The sequence below is a fragment of the Pogona vitticeps genome, chromosome 4, assembly GCF_051106095.1.
Source record: "Pogona vitticeps strain Pit_001003342236 chromosome 4, PviZW2.1, whole genome shotgun sequence".
NCBI classification, from domain to species: domain Eukaryota; kingdom Metazoa; phylum Chordata; class Lepidosauria; order Squamata; family Agamidae; genus Pogona; species Pogona vitticeps.
In genome coordinates this window covers 199,375,700-199,391,662 of record NC_135786.1, presented here as the reverse complement: position 1 = coordinate 199,391,662, position 15,963 = coordinate 199,375,700, and the positions used below count along the sequence as shown (strand labels likewise).

The following is a 15,963-nucleotide window of genomic DNA, read 5'->3' as shown; positions in this document are numbered from 1 at the left end:
ATCAAAGATGCAGCTGTGTTTCAAAGACTCACCCAGCCTTTGGAACTCCCTCCCACTGGAAGGCAGATTTTCCCCACCAGTAAGTATTTATTTGTTAATACCACCCATGGGGGGGGGACAGCATTTAACCCTTGCAGTGTAGGAACAGATTTTTTTTTCTAAACTAAAACCTCAGCATTCAGGTTTTAATTGCAGTATTGGCACTTTGCAATAAATAAGTTGATTTTGTGTTGCAGTTTGGGCACTCGGGCTCAAAAAGGTTCACCATCACTGCCCTAGAACCTACCATCCCAAGTGTCTTGCTGTTGACAGCAGAGATGCCAAACATAATTTAAACACTGTTCTTAATATCTGGGCAGGCTTGTAAGAGGTTTCTCACATATATGGCAACATTGTTGTACATATATATGTACACCATTATTGTGTTACATATATGTTGTAGCACAGCTTTATTTTTTCTTTTTGTCTTGTTGCCAGTGTGTGTAGCAACAACAATAAATTTCTTGGCCGCCTGGACACAATTTTGAAGACTCTGGAACACTCTCAATCTAGTGTCATTCTAGATCAGTGGCTTCCATCCTTGGATAACTCACATGTTCTTGGACTGTAACTTCCCCACTAGCTGTGCTGGCAAAGGGTTCTGGGAGTTGTACTCCAAGAACACCTGGGTTACTTCAAGAAAAAATTCCTTCTGAGAAAATTTGGCTCAGCATGTTTTCATTCTTCAGGAACCTGCACCTTTCCCAGTCCTTCCTTACCTTGTATTTTGGAGAGTTCATAGGAGATACACTTTTCCCCTCAACTCCAGATGCTTATAATACACTTTTTTCTCTGTAAACCCTGTAGCAAGCATGAGGAATGACATGTCTAGAGAAAAAGTTAAACTTATGCTGTACCATAGATTGCCTACCACCTTCCACAAAATTTTATTTTCTCATTAAAAAGGGCTTTCTTTTTTTTCTCCTCATTTTGATGGCCCTATAACATTTTTTACTATTTTTTAAAAGCTGACTGAAAATTACTGGTTGCTGCATCCCTCTCCCCCTCCTTTCTTTCTGTTACTCATCTCGTTATCCCTGGCCTACCTGGCCACTCTTGTTCCCTGAACTGAAATGGCTCTCTGGAAGGAGTTATAACATATTCCCTGGGCTTTAATTGAAGCATGGAAAGGAAGGGCAGGATGTGAGGATGAAGCTACTAGCTACCATGATAATGGCTGCATAGTAATAGTCAAGATACCCCCCTCTCTCACACACATATACACCTAAGCCACCTAGTAAGAGATTCCATCATAGAACCAAAACTGATGAACTGAATGTCTGTCTCCCATTAAAGCACTGACCACATTAGCAGCTGCTGCATCAGGGATCTTCAGTCTGTGGCCTGCTGTGTGTCCCTCACTAGGAGCTCTGCTGAAACAGAAATATTTCCAAATGTAAGCATTAAGCACTGAGGATATATTTATTCTTCCATATCTTCTGGACCTGTTGTTAACACTCCAATAGTCTTTAAAACATAACAGGCAACAATTCTAATATTTCTCATACTGGAATCTCCAAGGAGAATATCATTGGGCCACAAAGACTTGAAATTTCCAGTATTCTTTAATATGCTCCCTTGTTATCTTGATCTTGGTTCCTTTGTCTTCATTGTTCCTGTAAATTGCTAGTTGTCATCTAAGCTTACCTTTACTTCTCACATACTTTGTATGACAAAAGCTAAGTCCTTATTCAAAATATTCCAGTTCGCTGATAACTAAACATAATAAAATATTCAGATGTTTTGGGCACAATCCTGAGTAACTTATGATGTTTAGCTCTGTCCTTACAAATGCTACTCAAGTTCCTTTTGCCAAAAGTTAACCCTAGAAGCTACAGTAATTCTGTCACTGATTCTTTATATGCCACAGAGGAACAAGGATGGAAACAAAGCTACAAGGCTTAATACCAGCCCTTTCAGCCCAGTATTGCCACCTTGACAATGGTTCCAAAAGTTTCCAAAGGATCCTCATCTCTCACCTGCTCTTTTCTACTAGAGATTACCAGGACTGACCCTGAAACCCTCTACTTAGAAAGCATATGCTTTACCAATGAGCTATGGCCCCTCCCAATAAATATCAACCCCTGGCTTAATATTCATGTTTAGCTCCTTCTTTACAGCACATCTCAATAGGAAGCTCCAGTTCTTTTCCAATAATCACACATTAATTATTAGACAGTGCCAGAAAGATATACAGAATGTAGGCTTATATTTGTACTTGATGATTGCAAATACTTCAATCTGGAATGGTCAAGGTCTTTGCGGAGAGAATTCATCAACTATTTCCATCAGTCAACTGATGCTTTGTAGTACTGTATGTGTTGCAGTGTATGTGAAAAATGTTTCACCATCTTCAATAACTTATTGGCCATCCAACTACACCAGCATATCTTTGGTAAATAGTTGGCTGGTTCTTAACTCTTTGAAACAGATAGGGAAGTTGTGTGATATTTAATGAGTTGTGTGCTGGTACGGTTTCAAAATAAAATTAAGCCAGAGATCAATACTGCAGTGCTAGGAAGAAATGTCATGACCTTGGTTAGTACTGTTTAGGGTGTATAACAGATCTGTTATGAAGACAGAGAGGGATACAGGTGAAGAATGAAAAAAATAGTTGCTTATTTTATGGCACTGAGCAAAGATATATATCATGTCATGCCACTCAGAGCCTGATCAAGAAGGACAATCTTCTGTGGCGAAAACTGTTTTATTAGGGCCTGATAGTGAACCTGCAGCTTCTCCTGTGGAAAAGTAGTCCACAGCCCCTCCCAGTAATCATTCAAGGAAAAGAAACAACCTAGTGGGGTTCTTATTTGTTTTAAAATTTGTTTTAAAGACAGGAAAACAATCAGAGATTTCCTAGTGTTGAATATAAAGAGACCCTGATTCTCCACACTTTTCTTTGAAGCCCCACCTTGAAATATGGCAACCACATTTTATAAGTTGGCTTGAGTGTTGTAATGCTGGCACGCAGCAACTGTGGCAGGCTGTGTTTTTAAGACCAATCCAGTCCCAAGTACTGGGGTGACACTGAAGATTCCAAAGAGTTCAGTCTAATAGCCATTCACCAGTCAAGCACGGGACAGGCAGAAGCACCGTGAAAAGACAAATCCAGGTTGTAGGGTATTCAAAGGAATCTAGACTAACAGAAGCAGTCAGATATGGATAAAACTATTGTTGTCAGCACTGGAGCTGAGGAAAAGAGCAGAATTTATAGCTCTCAGCAGGCCCCTCCCCACACTCCAGCTCTTTTTAAAAAATTTTTAGATATCTATTTATTTATTTATTCCATTTATACCCCGCCTATCTGGTCAATCAATCAATCAATAGTTTATTTACAGTCCTTAGACCAGTCACATAAGTATAAAACCTTATAAAACCTTAAAATTTCTAACTTTCAGTATTCCATTAGAACATGTTGGCATACATACAACTGGGAACGGCAATCTAATTGGTATTTAACTTCCGCAGTCGAAGAATTGCTACACAGAACCTCGCAACCCGACAGGTGATCTGGACATCAACATCTGAGAGAAGGAACTCTAGCCTATTTCCCTCTGAACGTCCTGGCAATCTATCTATTAAGGAGGTTATAGTCTCTTTTCGCACTGCTTCATACAATGGGCAGGTGAAGAACATGTGCTGTATGGTCTCGATCTCCCTCAGGTGGCAGGAGCATAACCTTTCAGCAAAAGGGGTATTTTTATACTTCCCTTCTAGTACAGCAGAGGGGAGGGCCAAACACCTTGCCAGAGTAAAGGCTCTTCTAATTCCTTTAATTTCCAAAGATGTTAAGTATTTGGCCGGTACCATACAATTTTTGATGTAAGTCCGTGCTGCCATATTTTGGATGCTAGAAAGGTCTGTTTGGTATTCATTGTCCTCTATTCTTTGTTTAACTATTTGTTTTGCCTGCTCTATTCCAGAGGATATAAGTGCCTGAGGTGAGAGGCCAATTTTCCCCAAGTAGCCCTGGACCGATTTAACCCACTTAGATTGATAGTTATCTTTAAATAATAAGGAAAATAGGCCTTCTGGATTTAACTGTCCCTTTAGCCACATATATATAGATTGAATTCTAATCCAGGCTTCTACTTTAAGGCATCCTGTTTCTAGCCTTATCCTTGCATTTGACACGCATCTTGGGACCTGGAGTATAGTTCTTAAGAATTTGGATTGGACTATTTCTTGTGGTGCGAAGTGAGAACTGGGTGGCCCCATGAATGAGCCGTACAGCAGCTGGGCTAATGCCTTTGCTCTATACAATTTGAGGGCTGCCGGTATGAAGGACCCTCCTTGGGAGAGATGGAATTTTACTATACTATTTGCCGATCTTTCTCCCTGATCAGCCACAAATTTACTATGCTGAAGCCTAGATCCTGAGGCCTGTAATACTACCCCCAGATATTTGAAGCTGTTCACCTGCTCGATACTGTGTCCATTTATTTGCCATGACCTACTCTTGGGTCTCTGTCCAAAGGCGACTATCTTGGTCTTCTGATAGTTAATCGTTAATGATTTATATTCACAGTATGAGGCAAGCTTCTTAAGTGCCCTCCTCAGCCCTATGGGGGTTCTGGATAGAATTACTGTATCATCAGCATAGAGTAAGGCTGGCACTGTTCTATCTGTAAGTTTAGGTGAATGGAGATCGGCGGTGTTAAGCCAGCTTGATAAGTCGTTTATGTAAAATATGAATAATGCTGGTGCCAGCAGGCAGCCTTGCCTAACACCTCTGTGCGTTTGCACAGATTCCGTGAGGTGTCCCTGTCTGCTGCACCTGACTCTCAGGTATGTTTCTTCATGTAGGGCCCTGATTAGATATAGAAGTCTTTTGTCTATAGATGAGTTTGATAGATTGTCCCAGAGGTGTGTTCTCGATATAGAATCGAATGCTGATTTAAAGTCCACAAAGGCAGCATAGAGTGATGTTACTCCTTTGGCTGAGTATTTATCTATAAGATGCTGTATAATTAGGCATTGTTCTATTGTGGATCTCCCTGGCTGAAAGCCTGCTTGTTCTGCCCCAATGATATTTTCTACTTCGAGCCACTCCAGGAGTTTGTCTAGGAGGTGCCTTGCATATAGTTTGCTTATAATATTCAGCAAACTTATTGGCCTGTAGTTGGCTGGATCCTCCCTATTCCCTTTCTTATAAAATGGGACCACTGTGGCCGTTTTCCATGATATCGGGATTTGGCCTGTGTCATTAATATGGGTGAAGAGAGGTGCTAGAAAAGAGCCCCACCATGTCTTGTTTTCTTTTAGGAGTTCTGGTGGGATGCCATCAAGGCCTGGGGCTTTTCCATTTTTTAACTGATCTATATGAGCTATTATTTCGCCTGGGGTCACCGGGGGCCATTTGGGAGTGCTTCCAAGCATTACTGGAGAAGGGGGTACAATAACATCCTCATACATACTTGTAAAGTGGGATACCCATTTATCTGGTGGAATACAAGAGGATAATGGGTGTTTGGGCTCTGATAGTCTGCCTGAGATTAGTTTCCAGAAAAGGGATGGATTTTTGGCTTTTGCTGCTTCAGTCACCTTCCTCCATAGTTCTCTCGTGTGTTCTCTTTTACTGTGATGTATCTGCTGTTTGTATTCTTTCTTATGTACCAGTAGTTTTAGGAGGACCTCTTTTTTGACATGGTCTTCTGCTCTCAGGTATTCCTGGTATGTCTGATTAACTAATTGTTTTGCTGCCTTACAGCTTTGGTTGAACCAAGGTTTGGATCGGTTATATGAATTCTGAAGGTTTCTGCTATATGAGTGGACGAGATGTGGCTGTAATTGTTGTAGGAGAGTTTCATATTTATCTATGGGATTCCAGTGGACTGTCTGGCTTCCTACTGGATTAAGGGCATCAATCAAATTTTTCGAAGTTAAAAGTTGTTTTAAATTTTGTGCCAGTTTAGGTGACCATCTTACTCGGCAACCCACTCTTTCTAGTGCTGTAATTTCAGTATGATATCTTGGTTCTGTGTCTAAATCTCTGACGTTTAGGTGGAAACTTAGATGTAGGGGGAAATGATCCCCCTCCATGTAAGGAAGTACTTGGAGAGTTTTGACCATGGAAAGGAGCCCCCTGCACACCAGGATGTAGTCAATTGTACTAGCTTTAGTTGCTGCCATAAATGTATATTTTCCTGGAGTATCACCTGTGATTGTGCCATTTAAAACTGAGAGGCCCAGTCTGTAGGCAAATTTGTACAGACAGGCCCCGGCATAATTTGCATGTTGGTCCTTAGATGCCCTCTCCTGATTCAGGGTCCCCACATTATCATTTCTTATGTTGGCTATCATCTTAAATTTGGTTCCCAGATAGTCATCATCTGGTCCCATACGGGCGTTTAGATCCCCACCAGTCAGGACCAAAGCATCCGGATGTTCCATGATAAGCTCTCTTACATAGTTTTCAAGGTCTGTCCAGTTTCCTTCTGTTTCAGCTTTTCTGGATGTGGGAGGTAAGTATATGTTAATAATCAATAGGGTTTTCATACTTCCTGTAAGTACTACTGCCATGGCCAGCTGTCTCAGGGGGGGTTTCATCGTAGATTTCACTTTCAGAGCCGTTGATACCAGGATGCTCAGTCCCCCCTTCAGTCTCCCCGGTCCGCGCCCTGGGATTGCCTTTACCATGAAAGAGTTGAAACCATCTAGAATTATATCTTTGTCAGACCAAGTTTCTTGCAAAAGAATGATGTCATATTTGCTACGAAAGAAAGGAGTATCATGGGTTTGGGAGATACATCTGGTCCAACCTGCCACATTCCATGATAAAAGTTCAATTTTAGATGCAGATGTTTGGTTGCTTTCTGGGGCACACCGTGATTCTTGAGTGTCTGGTGCCTCATTTCGCTCCTGAATGTTCAGTTGTTCTGCCTTTGGGGTCATTTCTCCTCTTGTGGCAGAGAGCATTTTAATGGGGTTCCCTTCCTTGTATAACGTTAGCTTCTCCAGAGCAGGCAGGGATACATCTGATGACTGACATCCTCTGTAGGTGAGGGGAGCAACTGGTGTGGGAAAAGGATAATCTTTACGGGCCCAGTCTTTGTTGTTTTGATTTCTTTGTGTCTCTCTGCTAAAGGGATATCTTTCAGCTCTACCCAGGTAGGTAGTCGTTGTTGTGTTTGGAACTGTGGTATCTTTGTGGAGTTGGACTTTTTGTTTGTTTTCCCCCCATGCAATATTCCTGGACAAAGGCTTCTTAAGATGTTTATATTTTTTGCCTTCCAATAGTCAGTTCTGGGGATAAGCTACTAAAGGGGCATATCTATTGCCCATATGCCACTCAGAGGTGGAGTCGGAAATAGTTCCCATTGAGCAGGCTGGATGTAACTTCTCTTTGTATGGATGGTATATTCTATTTTTTCTGGAGGATGTAATACCTTTTGAAAGATGCCTTGGCCTTGAGAGCATTTTCACCTGATTACTCTGGTTTTTGATTTTGCTTGTAAGATCACGAGGCTTGTTAATTGGGATATTGTTTGGGAAGGTTGCAACATTGATCTGCGTTTCCTTTCCTCTGCCATCTGATTTGGTTTTGGAAGGTGATCTGTTGTAAATGGTGGAAGCTTCAGCTCTATCTCTGTACAGGTCATAGCTAGGTTTTTCGGCTGTTATCTTCCTTATGGAAGCGGCTGTGGGGCCATCTCTTTGTTCTGGAACCTGAATTTCTCTGGATGTATTTGTTAGTTTGTAGGTGTCCAATTTTGTGATCGGTCTTAGGTTGATATTTGAGTAAGTTGTATGTATTCCCCATTTGAAAGATACTGCTATTTTTTCAAACTTGTACAACAGGCTCCAAAAATGATGGGCCTGTTCACTATTGGCGAAGATCAAGTGCACCCTGCCTCTTAGTTGCCCGGGCTTGCTGGGATAGATGCAGTAACATTTTGTGTTCATTTGAGCATCCCAATCCTTGCCCAGAATTTCTGTTATTGTCCGCAATACTTCTGAGTTGGAGGCCCAGGTGCCATTTGGTTTTCTTAGTGGCCAGTTGTAGATGGTGATGTGGTTCACAGGCTTGAGTGATGGGCTTTCAGCAGGGGTGGACCCTTCACTGTCTGAGGTTGCTGACCATTGGGGTTTTTTAATCTGTATATTTTCCTTGCATGTTGTCACAGCAAGTGGATGCTGGGGATAGGGTTCTTCTGGGGTGTTTCCCCACCATTCGTCTATGGTTATTAGCTCTAGATTAGAGGATGTTAGGTCAGGTCCCTCTGTGTCCTCTGTGTCCTCATTTCGCTCATATGGATCAGCCCAGGCCTTTGGGGTCTTCCCAGAGATGGGCATTCGGTCCTGAGTTGCTTTTTCTGATAACTGTGGGTAACTCTGACCTTTAAAGGCTAGGGAGTTATCTTTGTGTGTTTGATCTTTTGTACCCAGCTCCTTTTTTGCCTGAAGTCCTCTCTGTTCAGTATTCTGAGGGTTTGAGGGGGGTGCTGCTTTTAAAATCCCCAACTTTATCATGTCAGCAATGCATTGTAGTATTGCTTTAGTATCAGCGATTTCTTTCTTTAGATCATGCAGATTATTGAAAATTGTCTGGTTGGATTTAGCTGAGAGGAGACACTGATCACGTAGTTGGGTGTAAATAATCCTAGTTTGTTCACTCTCAGGCCCTTGAGCATCTTGGGGGCCTACTGTTCCTTCCATATGGTTCTCCTTAGGCCCAGGTGTTGATAGATTTAAGTATTTATAGAATGATTCCATAGAGGCAGAGAGAGCCTTCTCTAGGAGTTCTGGGTCCAGAGACCAATTGCCAATTTCTCCTCCGGAGTGCGGAGTTCCGACTGCAGCCCCCTGGTATGTCTCTCCATTACTTATGCCTACATTGTCCGTAGTAAGTGGGGTACTTGATGTAAATTCCCTCAGCGGCCTTTGATTATAGGAGGGTACATGTTCACGTTGATCTGAGACCACACAGAAGTCTGCTATAGATTTCTGATTTCGCTTTTTGGGAGCCTTTTTTAACTTGCCATAGGTTTTTTTGGTCCTAGTGGTGACCATAGTTATACTCCACAAATTAAGCTTATTTAGTGTCCCCTTCTACTTCTGCAGGTGCAAACTACCACTCAAAGGGAGAAGAATGTGGGTTTCACAGTTACGGTCAGTAATAGCTGTATAAAAACACTTCTTAGCTCCGGTAAACACTCAAACATAAACCATTAAAGGGGCAGGTTGTTCCACCCGTTCCTTGGAGGACTTTTACTCACTGTGAGTCAATTGTAGATTGACGGAGTCAGCGGATCCGCCCCTGCTGTATGCCAAACAACCCCCGAAGGCAGATGGCTTTTCTTAAACAAAGTAAATGTTTTTCTTGCAGACTTGATTCAAGCAGGTGCTTACTGTCCGCAGTAGCGGTGTTATTTTCTTCTGTTTTCTTCCCAAGGCTGCAGTTGTGTAATTCTGTCGTACAGAGGTATTTCTAATATCTCTTGGCAGCTCCAGTGGTCATTATCTCTGTGTTTACTTTTACCAAGGTTAAAATCATGCCTTCAGCCAAGAAGTAGAATAGGAACTTCAACTAAACAAAAGCTATAAAAACCATATAAAATTACATAAAATAAAGATAAAATCACCGCTGTGTAGCCATGAGCGTCTTGCCTGGCTGAGCCGGAACCGGAACTCCCCCCTATCTGGTCATTACAACCACTCTAGGTGGCTAGAGTGGTCTAGTGAATATTTGATCTTGAAAATGTTGTTTCTATTTCCACTATAAACACCTTGGTGGACATCTTTTTCTTTCTTTTTTTTTTTCTTTTTCTTTTTTTTTCTTTCTTTTTTCTTTTTTTCTTTTCTTTTTTCTTTTTTCTTTTTTCTTTTTTCTTTTTTTTTTTTTTGATAACTAGCCAATAAATTTGCCAAGCTCTTTTTATCTTCCCTGGCTTCAGCCCACCTTTTCTCAGCTTCAGAGAGTGTGTTGCCATTTGGGCTTCAAATCTCCACAATATCCTGGCTTCATTTGACTGAAACAGATCCTTTTCCTCTCTGAAGTGGACTCAACTGGGTGAGGCTCCTGGGTTCTGCTTTTAATCATTTGTTAATAGAGCTACAATACATATTAAGTCCTTATTCTATACATTGTGCTTCTAGCCATTGATAAAACTGATTCCAAGTTTGATAGCATTCTGAATCTTCCTTCCCTTTAATTTTTAATGTCAGTCTGTCCATTTCTGTGCAGTCCAGTATCTTTTTGATTATTTTTTCATCTTGAGGTGCTTCCACATTCTTCCAGTACTGTACAAATATAATTCTTAAAATATGCAGAGTTATATACATTTTGCTTATCAACATTTTCTGGTATTATACCTAATAGAAAAAATTCTGGTTTAAAATTTACATGGTTTTTTTTAAATTTTAACAAGCCATTTATTTATTTATTTATTTATTTATTTATTTATTTATTTATTTATTTATTTATTTATTTATTTATTTATTTATTTATTTATTTATCCAAAACCTTTTTGCTTTATCACATGTCCACCAAATGTGATAGTAAGTTCCAATTTTTTAATGAAATCTCCAACATTTACTTGATCGATTAGGAACCATTTTAGCTAGTCTATCAGGTGGTAAATGCCATCTATAGAACATTTTATATAAGTTATCTTTATAAGATGATGTCATGGTCATTTTATAGTTTCTAGTCCACAGCTTTTGCCACTTTTCAAGATCAATATTGTATCCAAAGTTTTGTGCCCATTGTACCATTGTTTCTTTGACTTGTTCATCAGCCATTTTCCAATTTGAGAGAAATTCATATATTTTTCCTATTAATTTATCATCTGACGTTAAAATTATTTGGTTAAGGGAAGCTGGGCTGAGGGCGAAGGCCAGGTCTGTTTGCATGGATGCCATGCTGAGTTTGTTTTTTCTTTCCCTGGGCTTTCTTTTGTCTCCTGACCACATGGCCTGGGGGTGGGGCCTAGGGGTGGGACTTCCTGCTGTAAAAGAGCTTGTCCCAGGACCCTGGACTCTTTTCCCTAGGAAGCTGGGCTGAGGGCGAAGGCCAGGTCTGTTTGCATGGATGCCATGCTGAGTTTGTTTTTTCTTTCCCTGGGCTTTCTTTTGTCTCCTGACCACATGGCCTGGGGGTGGGGCCTAGGGGTGGGACTTCCTGCTCTAAAAGAGCTTGTCCCAGGACCCTGGACTCTTTTCCCTAGGAAGCTGGGCTGAGGGCGAAGGCCAGGTCTGTTTGCATGGATGCCATGCTGAGTTTGTTTTTTCTTTCCCTGGGCTTTCTTTTGTCTCCTGACCACATGGCCTGGGGGTGGGGCCTAGGGGTGGGACTTCCTGCTCTAAAAGAGCTTGTCCCAGGACCCTGGACTCTTTTCCCTAGGAAGCTGGGCTGAGGGCGAAGGCCAGGTCTGTTTGCATGGATGCCATGCTGAGTTTGTTTTTTCTTTCCCTGGGCTTTCTTTTGTCTCCTGACCACATGGCCTGGGGGGTGGGGCCTAGGGGTGGGACTTCCTGCTTTAAAAGAGCGTGTCCCAGGACCGCACGCCTAACGGTGCACGAAATTCTCAAACTTTGTATCTGGCCTTAATATGGTAAATAGGAAAGCCAATTAGATTTGCATAAGCCAGGGAGTCAGGAAAGTTTTAAGGATCAGATCATACTTTTGCATTATTAAAGAGCAGGCCGGGTAGGTGGGGCTCGTCAGCCATGGAAGGCAGTCCATCTCGGAGAAGGAAAACTCCGATTTCAAACCTCCACTGCCTTGTGGCTATATCCACTCATGGAAAAGGCTTCAGGAGTTAACCTCGAGGCAAAATCCGGAGATGGAGTCCCGAAGGCAGCTCGTGTCGTTCTGCCAACTCCTGCGACGTTGCTGGAACCAGTCGTATTGGCTCTTGCCTTTCCATTGGACCATTTCAGCAATGTGGAGAGGGGGGATTTGCTGCTTGGGTAACAGCCTATCCTCCATATTACCTTACCCGGGCTTCATGCTCTGGAGAGGACACTCCTCGATTCAGAGCATGTTACCATAGTCTCTCGAGACTGAAGGATGCCTATGAAGGGTTGTATGTTCTTTACAAAAAATCATATATTTTAAAATCTCTTTCGTACCTAGATTGTGGTTACATTAGGTCACAATCATTGAAGATGTGCTCTAGCAAAGCTTTAAAACCAATGAAACAAACAGTTTACTAATTTTCTGTTTTGTCTGGCAGGTCTATATGAACCATTTCATGATGCTAATAGGGATGGGGTGAGTGGAAGTGATGGAGCTCACATATAGTATCAACTTTCAAAAAGAATAAAACATGGATAAACATCAGCACCTATAGAAAATATGATCTTTTGGAATTACATGAACAGTTTTATACAGATATCAAGCCAAATCCAAGAGCAATCCGGTTGACACAAAAGTATCATTAAAACAGAAGTATGATAATTCAGATTCTCCTTTCACTGAATTTTTTTTTAAAGGAAGGCCAATCTGAGTCTTCTAAACAGTAAATATGTTTTCTTAATTCTGATATGATTTCTGCCTCTTTAAGGATCGAGCTAAATTGTAGAACTGGGTATTCCCCCCCCCCCCGCTTTCCTTCCCCCCCCCCCATTGTTTTGGCAGTTCCTTGAAGGCAGAAGACATTAAGGGCATCTGGAGCTAATGTAAAATGTATGAACAGCCTGTCATTTGGAGATTCCTCCTAGTGGAAGCCATGGCTTGGAGGAGAGAGGCCTGACTAGGGAAAGGATGGGCATGATTAGAAGAGGTGAGAGACCAAACAAACATGGAAACAAACTGGTGGAACTGAAGCTGGGATGAGAATTTGGGAGTGAGTTGGGAAGGAAAATAGGAGGAGTGTAAAAGGGGGGGGGGAGACCTAGAAATGAGTATGCAAGGATTCAATGAGACAAGAGGTAGAAGAGATTACCACCCTCTCTTGGTTTCTTCTAGCATTTCTCCTCCTTTGGAGGACCAATGAGGAACCCAGCTACAAACTGTCCAGCCTGATGAGAAGACTTTGTCCCACCTAAATGGGAAATGGCTATTTTAAATAGAGGGAGCATGTGACTTACTTTACAGGGGGCAGTTCTTCTCCCTACGCCTATTTGAAGGGCTATCTGGGCCAAGCTTGAAGATAAAAGAATCATAAGAAGGGAGAAAATGCCCAGCAACAGTGAGCACCTGGACAATATACAGGATAGTCACAATAGTCTCCTAGCCATGGTTTTCCCTTTTATTGCAAGATGGTGTTTTGTTTCTGCTTAAATTATGTCTAAATTTGCATGTATACATAAAAGTTAGCATTTGCACATTTTATGCAAAAAAACTGAATCCCATTTTGTTCTCCTGGGTGTAAACACCTCCAGATCTTCAGCCATTGTGCTGTACCTCTGAAAACTTTCCATATCAAACACTAGCCATTGGAATCGTTTGTATATTGTTTTCCTTCCGATAATGCTTTTGCATTTGACTGTATCTGTTCATTATAATATCAAATCTGACTTTGAGGGAGGGGTTACCTTTTTTCCTTTCCTTTTTTTTTAATGCCACGAGCTGTTTTGCATCTTTGCAGGTTAAAGCAAACATTCATAAATACTGTGTTAAAGAGGAGCATGCCATCTAGTACACTGTCTTTTGGACCTAGCTTTTCCAAAGTGGCTAAACACAAAAACCACAAAACTTATAAAAGCTATCTGCCAACATTCAGTTCTGGACCAATATATGCATAAGGCAAATTTCACAATTGGCTTCTGCTTATATTTTTTTTAATTTAAATCTTTTAAAATCTCATTGCAGATTGCATTGTTTGGATGTGAAATGGAATACACAACCGTATGAAGGAAAAATGAGCTTGTATTGCATAGGAGTTCTGGGGAAAATTTCCAGATACATTCAATGCTGCCTTAGTGCCTGTCTACAAAATAGGCCAAGATCACATGCCCCATATTATATAGTATAATACTGTATAGCTAATTTTCTCCTTCTCATGCGTATCTCCCTTTATCAACAGCATAAAAATGTCTTTATACTACAGAGGTACAAAAGTTCTATACCAATGTCATTGCCTCTATTTAAGGAATTCTGGTGTTTGTAGTTTGGTGAGACATTTTGCCTGTCCACCCCAGAAGTGGACAGGCAAGACGCAAGTGATGGAGTAAATTAGGGCCATACTTTATTTAGAACCTCAGTTAACTTCTTGCCCACAGAAAATTAGGGGGCTGCGGTAATGCAGGAAGCAGGTTGGGAGCCAAAGGTCTCACGGAACCCCCTCCCCAACCTTATACAGACTAGTGCCACACTCTGTTGTTGCACAGCATGGCGCTGGCCGGTGATATACCAAGCCCCCCCCCCCAGGCCTGTAAACCCACACTCTTTGGCAGCCCTCAGCCCTATGGGGGCGCCAGCCCATCCTTCCTCCTGGCACTGTAATCCCACAATCCGCAGCACCTCAAGGTTGGACATGCTATAACTTCCTTTGTGTTCTGTGGGCACTCACGAATCCTACTTCCTTCCGCAGTACCCACTGTGACCTAAGCAAGTAACTGAGCAACCATAACCCTATACCAGTGTGGGATAGGCGAAAAATTCCTGCAACCACTTTGCCAATTCTGGTAGCAGGTCAGAAATTCCTATCCGGCCCCCAACAGGGTGACCAGTCAGACTCACACTGGTTTAAATGGAGGGTGGACAGAATGAAAGCCTCGGAAAGAGGCTGAGCACTTAAATAGATGCTTTCCCCCTCCCCCAGGTAAGCAACGTGAGAATCGCGTCTCACATTATTCCAGGAGAGGAAAGGGAAAGGAGTCAACATAGTATTCTGTACTTAGTTCAGGGGAGGGGGTACACTAGAGATCTCAAGTAGAAAAATCCAAATATCTCACCAAAATGCAAATTATGCAATTACTTAGGCTGGCATTGTAACAGTTCAAGATGTAGCAAACTTCTATATAGTAGGACTGTGGTATATGTGGGGAAGCAGTTCCAAGCCCCCCTGCAGATGCTGAAAAACCACACAAGTATCCAATGCATTGCATGGTGTCTGGATCCCTCTGTTGGTCAGTTCTGATAAATATACCCTGGAAAGACATAAAAATACATATTTCTGGGTTTTTTTATTTAGTATTTTCTAGCAACGGATAAGTAAATCAGCAGATACTGTTCCTGTGGATAGAGATGTTCTACTGTAACACTATAGTTCAGACACACTCCAAGTCTTCTTTCAAATGTTGTGGTGAATGCTATTGATATGTGCTGTCAAGTTGGAACTGATTTATAGTGACCTCATAGGGCTATCACAGTAAGTGAGATATTTAAGGAGTGTTTTTACCACTTCCCCTCCTCCAGTGAATTTCCACAGCTGAGCAGGGAATCAAACTCTGGCCTCTCAAGTCCTAGTCCATTATTCTACTCACTACGCCACACTGGGTATCCTTATAGTGATTACACAATGAAATTTTGGAAGCACATTTGCTAAGTAGGAAGTGACTGAGTTTGAACAATCTCTTAAACCCCCTTCCTAGTTTTTGAATGAAAAATTATGTACCTCTCAGCACACTATAGAGAAGTGTTTGAATGATTCAGGCACTGTGAAAAGTGTTTCTGTGTCCTTTATGCAAGGAGAACTGCTTATCTTCAATACTATGGAGAATTGTCCCTTATGATATTATCTAAAGTGGTACATTTTACCTACATGGAGAAAATATCTTCTTTCTTTAATCAGTAATTTCAAAGGGGTGGAAAGATACCTAAGCAGAGGTGGCATTGAATACAACATGACTAATCTATCTTTGTATCAATGGATCAACAATCCCTTTCTTCCAAATAATTTAGGAGGAAAAACAACAACCCTACTGTCTTTCTGAATGGACGCATTTCTTCTAAAAGAAAGGCAGAAAACAGGATGGTCAACATCCTATTCATTTTAGCACATGCACAGCAACCTGTTGCATGTGTTACTT

General features: G+C 41.5%; 2 long non-coding RNA genes across 2 annotated transcripts in view; one reads left to right on the top strand and one right to left on the bottom strand.

Annotated features, from left to right (window-relative positions):
* LOC140706945 (uncharacterized) overlaps positions 1-15,963 on the top strand; it is a 125,769-nt gene that overhangs the window by 46,052 nt on the left and 63,754 nt on the right. The window lies entirely within an intron of this gene.
* LOC144589346 (uncharacterized) overlaps positions 14,974-15,963 on the bottom strand; it is a 42,895-nt gene continuing 41,905 nt past the window's right edge. The window contains exon 2 of the long non-coding RNA XR_013545424.1: positions 14,974-15,081. This is a non-coding gene — a long non-coding RNA (uncharacterized LOC144589346). The remainder of the gene's footprint in view (positions 15,082-15,963) is intronic.